We start from the raw sequence: 13005 nt of genomic DNA on the forward strand, positions 1-13005 counted from the left end.
AAGCTGCCTCTGTCATAAGTTGACTTCTCCAACATAGTTCTCTCCAAATGTCCCGGACTACAACTCCCATTGGCCATGTTGGCAGGGTCTGGAGGGTGCCAAATCTGGAGGGCTAAATAGAAACAAATTCTGAGTGTGCAAGCAGCACAATGCAGGGAACTATTTTGGGCAGGGACGTGCCAACCTACGCCAAACATCTTCATCCCATGTGTAGCGCCCTGATCTTCCTGCACTGAACAGGGAGGTCTGAATCTAAGCTTGTATAAATGAACACTGCCTTGATGCCTGTGTAAAACCTTGATAATTCTAGGTTCCTAATTGCGGAGGCTTCTATGTGCACTTGGATGCAGCTAGGAGCCTCCTTCAGGTCTTCTCTTTTAACATAGGAAGGTCTCCTGTGAGCATGGCTCATTTCTGCTGTCTTCAGACATTTACATTGAACATCTAAGGAGGCTTCATAAAGTGAGCTAACAAGACCACTGTGATATAAACTTGGCAAGTAATGTCTCTACTTTGCCTTGAAAGTACTGAAAAAATGACAGAGGAGCGTCAAGGGGCATCGTTTTTTACTGACATTTATCAAAAACATGCAACAATGACATAAAAAACATTGAGACTTTTAATTCCTCATAGTGATGAATTAATTACCTGATTTGTTTATATTGGCAGGGAAAAAATAGCACGCACAAATATTATACTCTGAGATCGCTTCTTATTCAGTAATTGTTTTTCAAACCACAGCAGCTCAGCTTCTTGATAAAAGATTCGGTAATATTTACCAGAATAAATATAGTAATTGAACTGGGAAGATTGATTTTTTATGTCAATATAATTCCATGAGACTGGAAAGCAGCCAGCTTATTTATTTCATACAGCAGCTGGATGGGATTAAGTTCAACAAAGTGGGAAATATCTCAAAGTATATGTGAGGAGGGGAATGCTATGGCAATTAATTGCCAACGTATCTTCACATTAAAATTCAGTCATTACATGTTACCTATAAACACCAGTTACAATTTAAATTTCTTTAAAGTTTCTTAAAGAAACCAGAACCACATCTATTTAAATGAACAGAGATTACTTATATCCTTATTTTATTTTATTTTCTAATTTACTAGCAGTTTCTTTTTAATCTAGTGGTGTTTTGAGAGTTTTAGCAGATGGCTGGGATTTTACATAAGCTGTCGTGGCTTGCCGATAACATGCCCTTTCTGAAAATAAAAAATAAAACTTGCTTGGATTAAATTAATCAAACGTTAAATAAAGGAGCCAGACCTAAACCTTGTTCTTTCCAGATTGCAAAGCACGTGCAAATAAGAGAAAAGGGTCCTTTATCCCAACATCACGTTTCCAGCCCACATGAGTCGGCAGGGCTATCGCACATGCTCAGAAATGTAGTGTTGTTGTCTCACAGCTTACTACACGCGGACAACTTCTCAGGCTAGGATAAACTCAGGGGAATTCAGGGGGTGGGTGGGGATGGTGATTACTGAAAGAACTGAGCCCCACCACTTGTTCAGATGAGAACAGTAAGATGGCATATCGAATTCCACTGAGCAGTGAGTTCGAGTCACCATAAGTCAAGGACACTGAACTAGCAGAGAACCTCCACACAGGGCCACCCGAAAAATATTACCACACATTTCTGCTGGGCCAGAGCCCCTTCTGGGCAGAGGATGTGCCACTGCTATCCTTGGACTTTATCGCAGATGACCCAGTGAGACTGGAAGCTGCCCCACTTAGTAGAGTGGGCTGGGTTCCTTTGCTTAAAGCAGAACCTCCCAGTGTTTGCGGGGCTAACAATTCGGATGCTGCTGCTGTATGGCATAGGGAGCAGTGTTGTAAGCATGTGCCCAATCCAGAGAGTGCTGAGAGCACATCCGTGGTGCTCTGAGCCTCTTTTTCGTGCACATCTGATTGGGCCTACCATTGGCTGAGGTTCTGGCAACTCTGTTCACATCTCATTCTTTCTCCCATTTCTCTTGTTTCCATCCCCCTCTTCCTCTGTTTACAGTGGTACCTCCACATCTGAACGACTCGACTTCCGTAGGTTTTGACTTCCGAAGTCGACAAACCCGGAAGTCTTGTTGCCATGCGTGCGTTATGCACCTGAAGTTAAGAATGGTTTAAGGTTAAGAACGGACAAATTAAGTTCGTAACCAGAGGTACCACTGTACTTCCAGGTATGCAGCATTCTTAATCCAAGTTGTTCGTAAACTAAGCTGTTCTTAAACCAAGGTACAATATAATATAATAATACTACAAACTTTTGCACTTGTTAATGTGAAGTCTGTGCTATTCTTTCTAAAGCCTGCTTTTCACATCTACCAGATTAAATTTATATTCCAAACCCTTAGAATGGGACCATTTTTATGTCTTGCTCTGACACAGGAACATACTTACTTAGTTGGAAGAATCGTGTATATGTTATTTTCGTTGATAACTGCACTGCCTTCTTAATTTTCTTGTTATTTCCTGGATTTGGCATGGCATTAGTGTATATTTTTACCGTGTAAAACACTACACATGATTAAAGATTAACATCCGTGGAAGTCCTTTTGACTTAGAGCTTTGAAAGCCATTATATGTAACAATAGTCACAAATCCCTTCAAAACATTGTCAGAAAGATTTCAGACTGATATTAATCTGATCCTGAATAAAATTGTTTAAACTTGCGCGTACAGTGTTTCCCCTGCCCTTAATCCAAGGTTTAGCTAACCCAATCTGAAATGGATTAAAATACTTTATTTTACTTATGGAAATCTTTGCAGAAGTAATTGTAGTTGACCCTGTTTGCACTGACCTGTCTTTAGAAAGCCATCTCTGATCTGATGGCAGATCAGAAATGGGATAAGGATAGTTGTTCAGCAAAGAAAGCTTCAGTTGTTTCTACATTCTTAAAAAGACAAGATTACTTGGTCTCACTATTGTTGGGCATGAAGATCATGACCTTTATTGATGCATACATGCAAACCATGATGTGAACTATTTGACCTATAATGAAAATTCATGACTAATATGTGAGTCACCAATATAGTGTCATCTAGTTGTTGTGAACTACAACTTCCATAAGCACCAACCAGCCTAGGCAATGGGGAGGAATTATGGTTATACCTTGGATCCCGAATGCCTTGTGAGTCGAATGTTTTGGCTCCTGAACGCTGCAAAAGTGAGTGTTACAGTCTGCGAATGTTCTTTGGAACTCAAATGTCTGACGTGGCTTCTGATTGGCCTCAGGAGCTTCCTGTAGCCAATCGGAAGCCACCCCTTGGTTTCCGAACATTTTGGAAGTCGAACGGACTTTCAGAACGGGTTCCATTCGACTTCTGAGGTACCACTGTAGTAGCATCAGGAGGGCACCACATTGACTACATCCGTTATAAGAGCACACACACACACACACACACACACACACACACACACGAAACTGAAAGCAGTTTAGCACCAATGAAATCCTTAGCACAATTAATGCAATTAATCCTAATTTCATGATACTGTACGGTATTTTGGTTCAGCTGTCACTTTGGCAAAAGAAGCAAGAATGTTTCCTATTTGAACTACGATTACCATGCATGGCAAATCCCTCAGCACACAGAAAAATGGAATTTACCCCCAATAAGAAAATTCAATAGGAGCGACCATTTAGCATACCTGAAACATGGCTTAAACTCCAAGAGCTGTCTTCGTCCGGCAAAAGGCTAATTTGTTGTCATCCAGATAAAGAGCGCTTCCAAAATATTTCCCAATCATCACATGCCACTAATGCAATCATACTTACATTAGCACTTCTGCAGCAACCATAGAGACCCTTGATCTTCTGTTCTCAGGTTGTCAGAATTGTTGTTGTTGTTTAGTTGTTTAGTTGTGTCCGACTCTCCATGACCCCATGGACCAGAGCACGCCAGGCACTCCTGTCTTCCACTGCCTCCCGCAGTTTGGTCAGACTCATGTTGGTGGCTTCGAAAACACTGTCCAACCATCTCGTCCTCTGTCGTCCCCTTCTCCTAGTGCCCTCAATCTTTCCCAACATCAGGGTCTTTTCCAGGGAGTCTTCAGAAAATGTGATGTAAACCAGAATGAACTGGGGTACTGGTCCCTCTAGGCAATGTTCTTTTACTATGGTTTCATAACTGTAAACATGATACTGTAATTTTTTCTGCTAATGTCAACGCTCCAGGCCATTTTCAAGTGAATGCCTTTTCTTCTTCTTCTTCTTTTTTAAAATATGTAGTATACACCAGTGTTTCTCAACCTTTTCCCAACCATGGCCCCCTTCCAACCTTGTTTCCTTCGTCCTACAGGCAGAAAGGTAGCCATTTAACTGTTTTGTTGATAACTGGAGCATATTTATAATTTTTTTACAATTTATACAAAATGCAATCACACAAAAACTTATGCTTTAAGTATTTCTCAATCAATGTGATCCTTGTGCTTGATGACCACAAACACACACACACACACACGGTTCTTTTGCCGTGAGGGATAACGAAAGATCACCTCTGTCCATTATGTTAAGGCGATTCCACGTTAGGCTGAGTAAATAATTCACACGACTGAATCCTGATTCTACTAAATATGAAGTAGGAAATGCCATGAAAAATAATGTTGCTTTATCCCAAAGCTGTGGAAACTTTTTAGATATTGTACTCTTTATCCAAAAATAGTCTGCAGCATTCTCTTACCTGTTTCATTTTCTTTTCTCGGTCCCTTCTCTGTTTTCTTCACTTCTCACTTCCTTCTGTGCTCCCACCCCGAGTTTCATGCCATGGGTCCACACATCTTTTAGACATAATTTTAAGTGTGTACCTAAAAATGCACTATATGAACTCAGCAAATACAAATTTGTGTATCACACAAATGCACTCATCAGCGAGTTGTGATTGGTTGCAGGTCCCAGTTGTTTATATGGTTGATAAACCAGGATTTAATTCTGCTTAATATGTGAAATTTGCACAAACTACATTAGAGAACACAGTGCATTTTAAGGGTCTTTAAAAATTAAATAACCTGGTATGGGCTTAAATTTATGTAGCAAAACTTTCCTGCGTTATGCTGCTTTCCCAAGGGGAAATTTGAAAACCCACAGCATATTACCCTAAATGAATGTAATTAACTGCATTACCGGTGTCCTATTAATAGTTCTTATTCCAAAGTCTTATAGACCTGCTAGCACCATTATGCTCAGAACTCAGGTTTAATTTAGTGTTAGAGCTGAATATGCTTGATTGGAATAATTTCCAAGTCACAAAAATCTCAGTGAAATGTGCACATTTCAAAAAACAAAGAGGCTTCAATGAATCTACTTACTGCGAGCAGGTGTTGGTCCTAAAGGCTCATGTTGATCTTCTCTTAAAGAATATATATTATTTTGAATATTTTGAAGTATAGCAGGAATGAAGAAATGTAAATAGCAGGAAGATATTGCTATAATTCAAATGTCTTTCTAAAGTTGTTTGCATTTAACTTCAAATTAGAATTGAGTGTACTCCCAAAAACCATTAGGTCAGTATTCTGGTTTAATCTAGAGCAGTGCACTGATTCTGTGTGGTCTTCTCAACATATTTTGAAGTTTGAGTTTAGGTCTAGATGTCTTGGGGTGGATAGATGATCCGCTTGATAGCAATTTCTCCTCTACTTCTATGCAGTTACAGTATATTTTAAATTGAATGTGGATACTTGATACAATTTCCTATGCGACCAGTGGGGGATCTGTGGTCCCTCTAGACGCTGTGGTCTCATTCTTGCTCTCTCAACCACCTCTTTAAGAATCACTTCCTCTTTTGCATCCTGTGGAGGAGAGAGGGCTATGCAATGCTGCAAACTCCACTCATTTTGGTTTTGCCCCACCTACTATTAGCATGTGACTTCCCCCCCCCCAAAAAAAACAGGTACCCTACAAGGAACGTGGCACTTGACCCCCATCCTTGCTCTATACAAGTGGTGCAGGTACAAACGTGGTCTTCTCAACTGCTTCCTTGCAATTTTGGAGTGCCCTCTCCTCCAGCGGGACATTATAGATTCCAACTATGAGTATCTTAACTGTAATAGTTCATTGAATTGTGAGGAAAGCATCGAAAAACTAGCATGCAAAAAATTCACCCAAACACAGAAGAATCAAGATAAGCTAGATCCTAATTTTATGTTAAAATCAAGACCAGGTTAACTGCTAGCAGCTAGTTGACCATCTCTGCTATAAAAAACCAACCACCTAGTTTTTCTTACATGAAAACGACTTGAAGTGAATTTAAAATACAGGATTTGTGCCCAGTTGAACTTCTCCAATCTGCTACAGCAATTTTTACAGGGATGGTCAACTAACAGCTAGCAGGCAGCATTTAGTCCAACTTGATTTATTTGCACCACAGCCTGCATCTTCTGTGGCAGGTTGAACATGCAAAGGCACTTCTCACATCTGAAAATGAGAGGTTATCCTGGTAAGAAAAAGGTCTCTGGGACTCGCTCTTATTTCCAATGGATCACGTTGAAGGGGACAAGTGATCAGCTGTGGTTGTGGAAGCTATGAATTGGTGTCTGAAGTCTAAGTTAAGACTGGATGATGGTGAATAAACGCTAATTGAGCTAGGAGTTGCTATTCTTCTTTTTTGGATAGGTTTGGATTCAATCAGCAACGCTGACGGCATGTGGTACAGTCTATCCCAAACTGCCACTTCAGACCATAGATAACCTGAATGCTTCACTTAAACAAAAAAAAAATAACATGTATTCTGATGTGCAAACTTTCAATGGGCTGGGATTTTAACCCCCCTCCCCGAGAAGCATCAAAATATGTACAACTTGAATCCAATTCAGCTGGCGAGGTAAGAGATTGGTATCTCAAAATACTCTCTCGGTGCCTCTTTTTTCTGTAGGTGAGTGCGTAAAATTATACACAGCATAGAGAACTCAGGAAAAAGGAAAATATATAATTTTATTCAAAACAACTTGAGCATCAAAGGAATCTATGAACTGATAATAACAAAATACTGCACTGGGTGGATACAGCGACTCTTCTTCTTTGCAGATTATGGATGAGATTATCAAGCAATTTCTTGCTCTTTGATCCCCCAATTCAGAAATGGCATCTTTAACAGAACCATATTGTAACAGTTTGGAAATAAATAAAATTTATGCAATGCAATGCAAAAATCATGTGATATAATGTGTCATGTGTAATTTAAGAATCAAGCCTCCTTACAAATTGTTTTAGCGTCCAGAATCTAAAGCAGGGATGAGCAACCTATAGTCAGTCATATAGCTGCATAAAAAGCCCCATATTATATTTTTGCAACTTGTGGTCAGTTGTTAGAATCCTAAGATTCCCAGATTGCATGTAAAAACAAAAACAAAGTAAGGTTTTAGCCCTCATTGTCGTGAAGAGAAGATCATGATTGCACCAAATATTAAAGGCTCAAAATATGTGTATTTTAAGTAATAAAATACTCGTGGAAAGAATCACAAATCTTTGTATCCAAATTAAGTAATTAAGTTCTAAGGAATTTGGTCTTAAGAACTGGCCTTTGAACTTCATGTGTATGTATATCAAATGAAGGGCAACATAGATAAGAATGAATTGATCTCTCTTTGACTTTCTAGATTGCACCGACAACATTCAGGAGTGACACGTAAGAGAAGAAAGAGTATCACTTGTGAAAGTGTTCCAAGTCCATCAGGTTGAACTAAGCTTTTGGCAACAACTTCCGAGCAACAGCAATCAATGTAACATGACCAGTATGGGTTGGCATTGATTCTATTTATGAAAATGATGTGCAAATAATGGAACTGTGATGCAGCTCCTGATTGTTCCAGCAAACATTCTGGGCACTGGGAAATTGATGGGTAGTTTAGGGCATGCTGGCAATTCTGATCAAGCAACCAGACAGCATGCAGTTACAGGGCTTAGGAAGATACTTCACACCTGATCCTTCACATCCCATTCCAGCGCCATCCTAGTCCACGCAGTGTGGCTTGTACTAAGGGCAGGTTAGATGCCCTGCTATAATGCTTTGGGGGGGGTGTGTCTCCCATTGTCCTGCTTGTACAGGTGCAAATCTAGGATACACATTGAGCAGAGGCACTATGTAAGGGGCTGGGCATTCCTGCTGACTGCATTATGTACGGCCCCCAATAGTCCTTTCGTACACGCAGAGGCCAGAAACTGGATCATATCCTGCACTGTGTACAAGCAAGCTCACCGTTGCTGAAGATGCCGTGCACTCCTGAATCAAAATTATCTGCTACAACTTTCAAGCAAACTACATTAACTAAATACTTCCTTGGGAATATTAAAAAATAACCTATGTGTTGAGATTAAAAACTAAAATACAGCCTTTCTGGATATCCATACATATTTTCCAGTAGAAATATACTTTATAATTCTACAAACAACATTTTATATTAAAGCTTTCAGTCTGCAAATCATTATGATTTAACATGGCAAAACAAGTGTTTTGGTTCTTGTCTTTAAAACTCCCTTTTTGGTGAAGGAGATTGGAAGGGGCACAACATGGACAAATAATGGGAATCAGCAAAAATAAGTGATTGCAAATGATACAAACACCACATTTATTTAGAAAAATAAACTGAAAATGCCTGTTTAGCTGGTACATTTTCCATGAAGGACAGATAATTGGCTATAAAAAATGTTATGTGTCAAATACGTAGTAGAAATGTTTTTCTTTCTTTCATTTATCCTGTTAACTGGGAGGGTACTGTCAATGTGAGCAGTATAGGTCAATTTCTTTGTTGTTACAATGATACAAAAATGTATTAAAAATTAGATCTGTTCTAAAATCCATGTTAGCCTGTTGATGCTTTTTCTATTATTATTTTTATTATATATCAGGCTTAAGGAGCAACAATTTGCCTTGTGAGAAAGATTCCAAATGTGAAGGGATAGAAGGGCATTAACTTTTCTTCACTTTTGATGATGGGCTTTTAATCTCCTGTAGAAGCCCCTCAAGGTACATCTTCCTGCGGGCAGAAATTTCATGAGGCCACCTGTGCAAGTGATGGCCTACACATCATTCCCCTGAATGGAAGTGACAGTGCAAATATTTGAAGTGCATTGAGATGCAATCTGTAACAACTGAATTATTTCGGCAGAGGACAGGAAATAACATCTTTCCAAGCATCTTCGAAGCATTCGTCCTTTCTTCATCTATGGCTTTGAATTTGCACAAGGGACAACAATGACCTTCTCTCTTTCCACCCACGATGACAAATCTTTCATTCGGACTAAATGCACTGATTGCTCTTGAGTCGTTTAAGTGCTTCATCCTTTCATTCAGCTACATATATTTAAATAAAAAAATCGGACACTTGCTGGACCAAGTGATTACTAACTGGCTGTTCTCAATTTCTTTGCATCGAAATTCATTCGCAGCAGGATCTAGAGATGGCTGTTTCTTTGACGGGGTAAGATCGTTACTCCTTTTTCTTCCTGTGTCAGAGTGAATGGTACTTAAGGCTGTGGCTTTTGTTAGGGCTCAGCTCGTAGCTGTTGGATATGAGTCCGGTGATTTAATGCAGATTACTCCAGTGATCAGTTGTGCTCTGGCTCAAGGGCTCCCGTGCTCTAAGAAGGCTCCCTGTTGTTACAATTAAATATGGCCTGAAACTGTGTCGAAACTGTCATGGGAGAAATTGATTAACATGCCTCCAAAGGTTGACATTCCTTCTAGCCCGAAGGAGCTGCAAGGGAACAAAAAAACAAAAGAGAGGCATGTTACAAAACACATATTATATGTATATGCACACACATAGCCAGTTGAAATACCATTCCTTATTGGTGCTCATGTTGAGCCAACTGTCTACTTGTCAGTTGCCAGTGTTCTGCCCCACTAAAAAGGTGCCAGCTTTGTCTCAGTGCCTCCTGTTGAGTTCTATGGGCCAAAATAAAAGAGCTGGAATCCTGGAGATCAAACCTGTTTCTGACTCCAGATCCCAAAAAATGTTTCTACCCCAATAATGTCCCTCAAAGCATACCTTTCTCTTCTCTGAAACATGCTGAACAGCTGGTCTTCATTGTGGACAAAGTACAGTACAGTCATACCTCGGTTTAAGTATGCTTCGGTTTGAGTACTTTCAGTTTAAGTACTCCGCGGACCCGTCTGGAACGGATTAATCCACTTTCCATTACTTTCAATGGGAAAGTTCGCTTCAGGTTAAGTACGCTTCAGTTTAAGTACTCCACGGACTGTCTGGAACGGATTAATCCACTTTCCATTACTTTCAATGGGAAAGTTTGCTTCAGGTTAAGTACGCTTCAGGTTAAGTACAGACTTCTGGAACCAATTGTGTACTTAAACCAAGGTAACACTGTAACATGGAAAACTTGATTTCAATGGGATTAAGATGCATACTAAACCACTATGATTCCCCTCCCCCCAATCAAACAGTAAAAAAAATGTATGAAATAAATAAAAGAACACTGCTAGACTCAGAGGTACAAACTTGAATAAAATATTTGGGGGCAGGTAAGCCTTGCCCCATGGGTGGCACTGTGGTCTAAAGTTTAGACTCTAAACCACTGAACCTAGGGCTTGCTGATCAGAAGGCCAGCTGTTCGAATCCCCGTGACGGGATGAGCTCCCGTTGTTCGGCCCCAGCTCCTGCCCACCTAGCAGTTCGAAAGCACGTCAAAGTGCAAGATAAATAGGTACCGTTCTGGCAGGAAGGTAAATGACGTTTCCGTGTGCTGCTGTGGTTCGCCAGAAGCGGCTTAGTCATGCTGGCCACATGACCTGGAAGCTGGCTGCGGACAAACACCGGCTTCCTCGGCCTATAGAGCAAGATGAGTGCCGCAACCCCAGAGTCGTCTGCGACTGGACCTAACGGTCAGGGGTACCTTTACCTTTAAGCCTTGCCCTACATAATTGATCACATGATGTGGCACACACACACTATTTGAATGGCGATGCCCATCTACTGTGGGGGGGGGGCAGCCCCCTCAAATCCTTTATGGGGAAGCCAAGGGACCTCAGCCCCTAGGAGTTGGCTTCTACGGCTAGAATCTTGGCTTTATCAGTAAAATACCATTCCGGCAAAATCACATGAGTCACATCTGTTTGTTTGAGGCAAAAACCAGATGGATATTTTGGAAATGTACAGTGCAATTCTATGAATGGCTGTTCAAAAGATAAGTCCCACTGAATTCCATGAAACTTACTTCCAGGTAATCGGGGACAGGATTTCAACCTGACACAGTTTTTCACATATTAAATTTATTTATATGTGGGTTGTCAGAAGTTACACAAGTCCATCAGCAAACATGACTAGTGCTTGCTTAAAGAGAGCATTCATGGTCGGAGTGCACAGCTTCACACTATACATGCTTGTATTAAAGTTGCACAACCTGAGAATTTATAAAACAGGTACCCGCAAGACCATTCTCATTTCCACTTCACACTTGGGGTGATCTGACATGCCATTTCAAATCCTGTTTCTACAAAGCGCTCAATGACTAATCACTTATTCATCACAGACTTACCATAGACTTAGCAGTAGCAGCTTTGCAGCCAAGGCCTGTTGCCATGCCCCATACTTCAGACCCAATTTTAATTAAATGCACTTGTGAATACAGCTACGGTACCTGCTACTGCTTCAGTACCCTGTCCAGGCCCTGAAAGAATTCTTACATATGAAATGAATCCTTAGGCCTTTTATTTTTAAGGAGAGCCTTTGGAAAGTCAAGGCCCATTTCAAAGGAAGTCCTACTTCAAACAGAAGCCTTGGTACACTGTTTAATATAAGGATTTCAAAAATTCCTCCTATTAAATAATCAATTGGAGTAGCCCATTCTTTTGCTCAGCCTCTTTCTATGATAATGCCCTGTGCACACACCACAAGGAAAGCTATGGTCTGCTGAATCAGGACTATCTTCAGAAACCGTGTGATCACCTGTGGGTTCACCATTTTACAATCACAACCAGTTGGACAGCTGAGATAAACTCCTTCCAAAATATTCCCAACCCTGAATATGGCATGTCCAATTTCAACATGTTCTTTTTAAAAATTGTGCACAAGAAGATTTTTAGTGAGCATAAAGAGAGATGACCAATGCCTTCATGTCCTGATTGTCATGCATACAAATACATATATCATTTTATTTCATAGCTGCCAAGTTATCCCCTTTTTAAAGGGAAATTCCCTTATGCTGAATAGGCTTCCTCGTGAGAAAAGGGAAAACTTGGCAGCTATGTTTTATTTGTAAATTGCCTTTCCACAGTTAAAACTATGATCAAGGCAGCTTACAAAAAATGCATAATTCAAAACATAACAAAAGTAGTCGTGAACAATAATAAAACATCAAAAAGTATGCAATCAATTTTTTAAAAAATTACACCTAAACCATAGAGCATCTTTCTAGTGCAACCCTCTGCAATGTAGGAAACTCAGCTAAAGCATCCATGATAGATAGATGGCCATCCAACCTCTGCTTAAAAACCTCCAAGGAAGGAGAGTCCACAACCTCCTGATACTAAAAATGAATACTGATCACAGCAACAGCCCACCCTCAACAAAATCACCTGACCAATACCCCAGCCCAAGAGTGTTCAGCAGCCTCAGCTTTTGTAACAGGAGTCCATCAGGGCCCCACCCTCCCAGGCCAGGTGGGAAAAGGCCAGCAAGGCAGGGAGCAGGTCTTCCAGGACTCACGGCCAAGATGGCAGCTTCCCACAGACATCAGGTTGGAAACTGTGGAAAATAGGATGCTGAGCGAGATGACAGTGTCTGAGTGTGTCATGGGGCAGACCTATGGAGCCACCCTCCCAACACCTGTTCTGTGGCTGCTTACCTGAACAGGGTTGAGATGGGATGAGCTTGTGGGCTCACAGTTGCACCAACATGCAGCTCCAATCTCGGCACAGTCCGGCACTAACCCCGTCAAACAAGCAGCAAACAAAATGCCTTGCCTACTGTTAAATAGGTCTTTTATCTGGCACCTCTACCATATACTATTGATGAATCTAGCTAGTAGCAGCTTTTGAAGGACTGAGGGATGG

The 13005-nt window shown here is 40.7% G+C and overlaps 1 protein-coding gene across 4 annotated transcripts in view; it reads right to left on the reverse strand.

Moving 5' to 3' along the window:
* Positions 1–6909: 6909 nt before the first annotated feature.
* PRR16 (proline rich 16) overlaps positions 6910–13005 on the reverse strand; it is a 120422-nt gene continuing 114326 nt past the window's right edge. For all 4 annotated transcript variants that reach the window (XM_088652625.1, XM_088652624.1, XM_088652627.1 and 1 more), the window contains one exon: positions 6910–9691. The gene's annotated coding sequence lies outside the window, so the exon portion shown is untranslated. The remainder of the gene's footprint in view (positions 9692–13005) is intronic.

Source organism: Zootoca vivipara, chromosome 10, assembly GCF_965207765.1.
Source record: "Zootoca vivipara chromosome 10, rZooViv2.hap1.1, whole genome shotgun sequence".
In the NCBI taxonomy this organism is placed as follows: domain Eukaryota; kingdom Metazoa; phylum Chordata; class Lepidosauria; order Squamata; family Lacertidae; genus Zootoca; species Zootoca vivipara.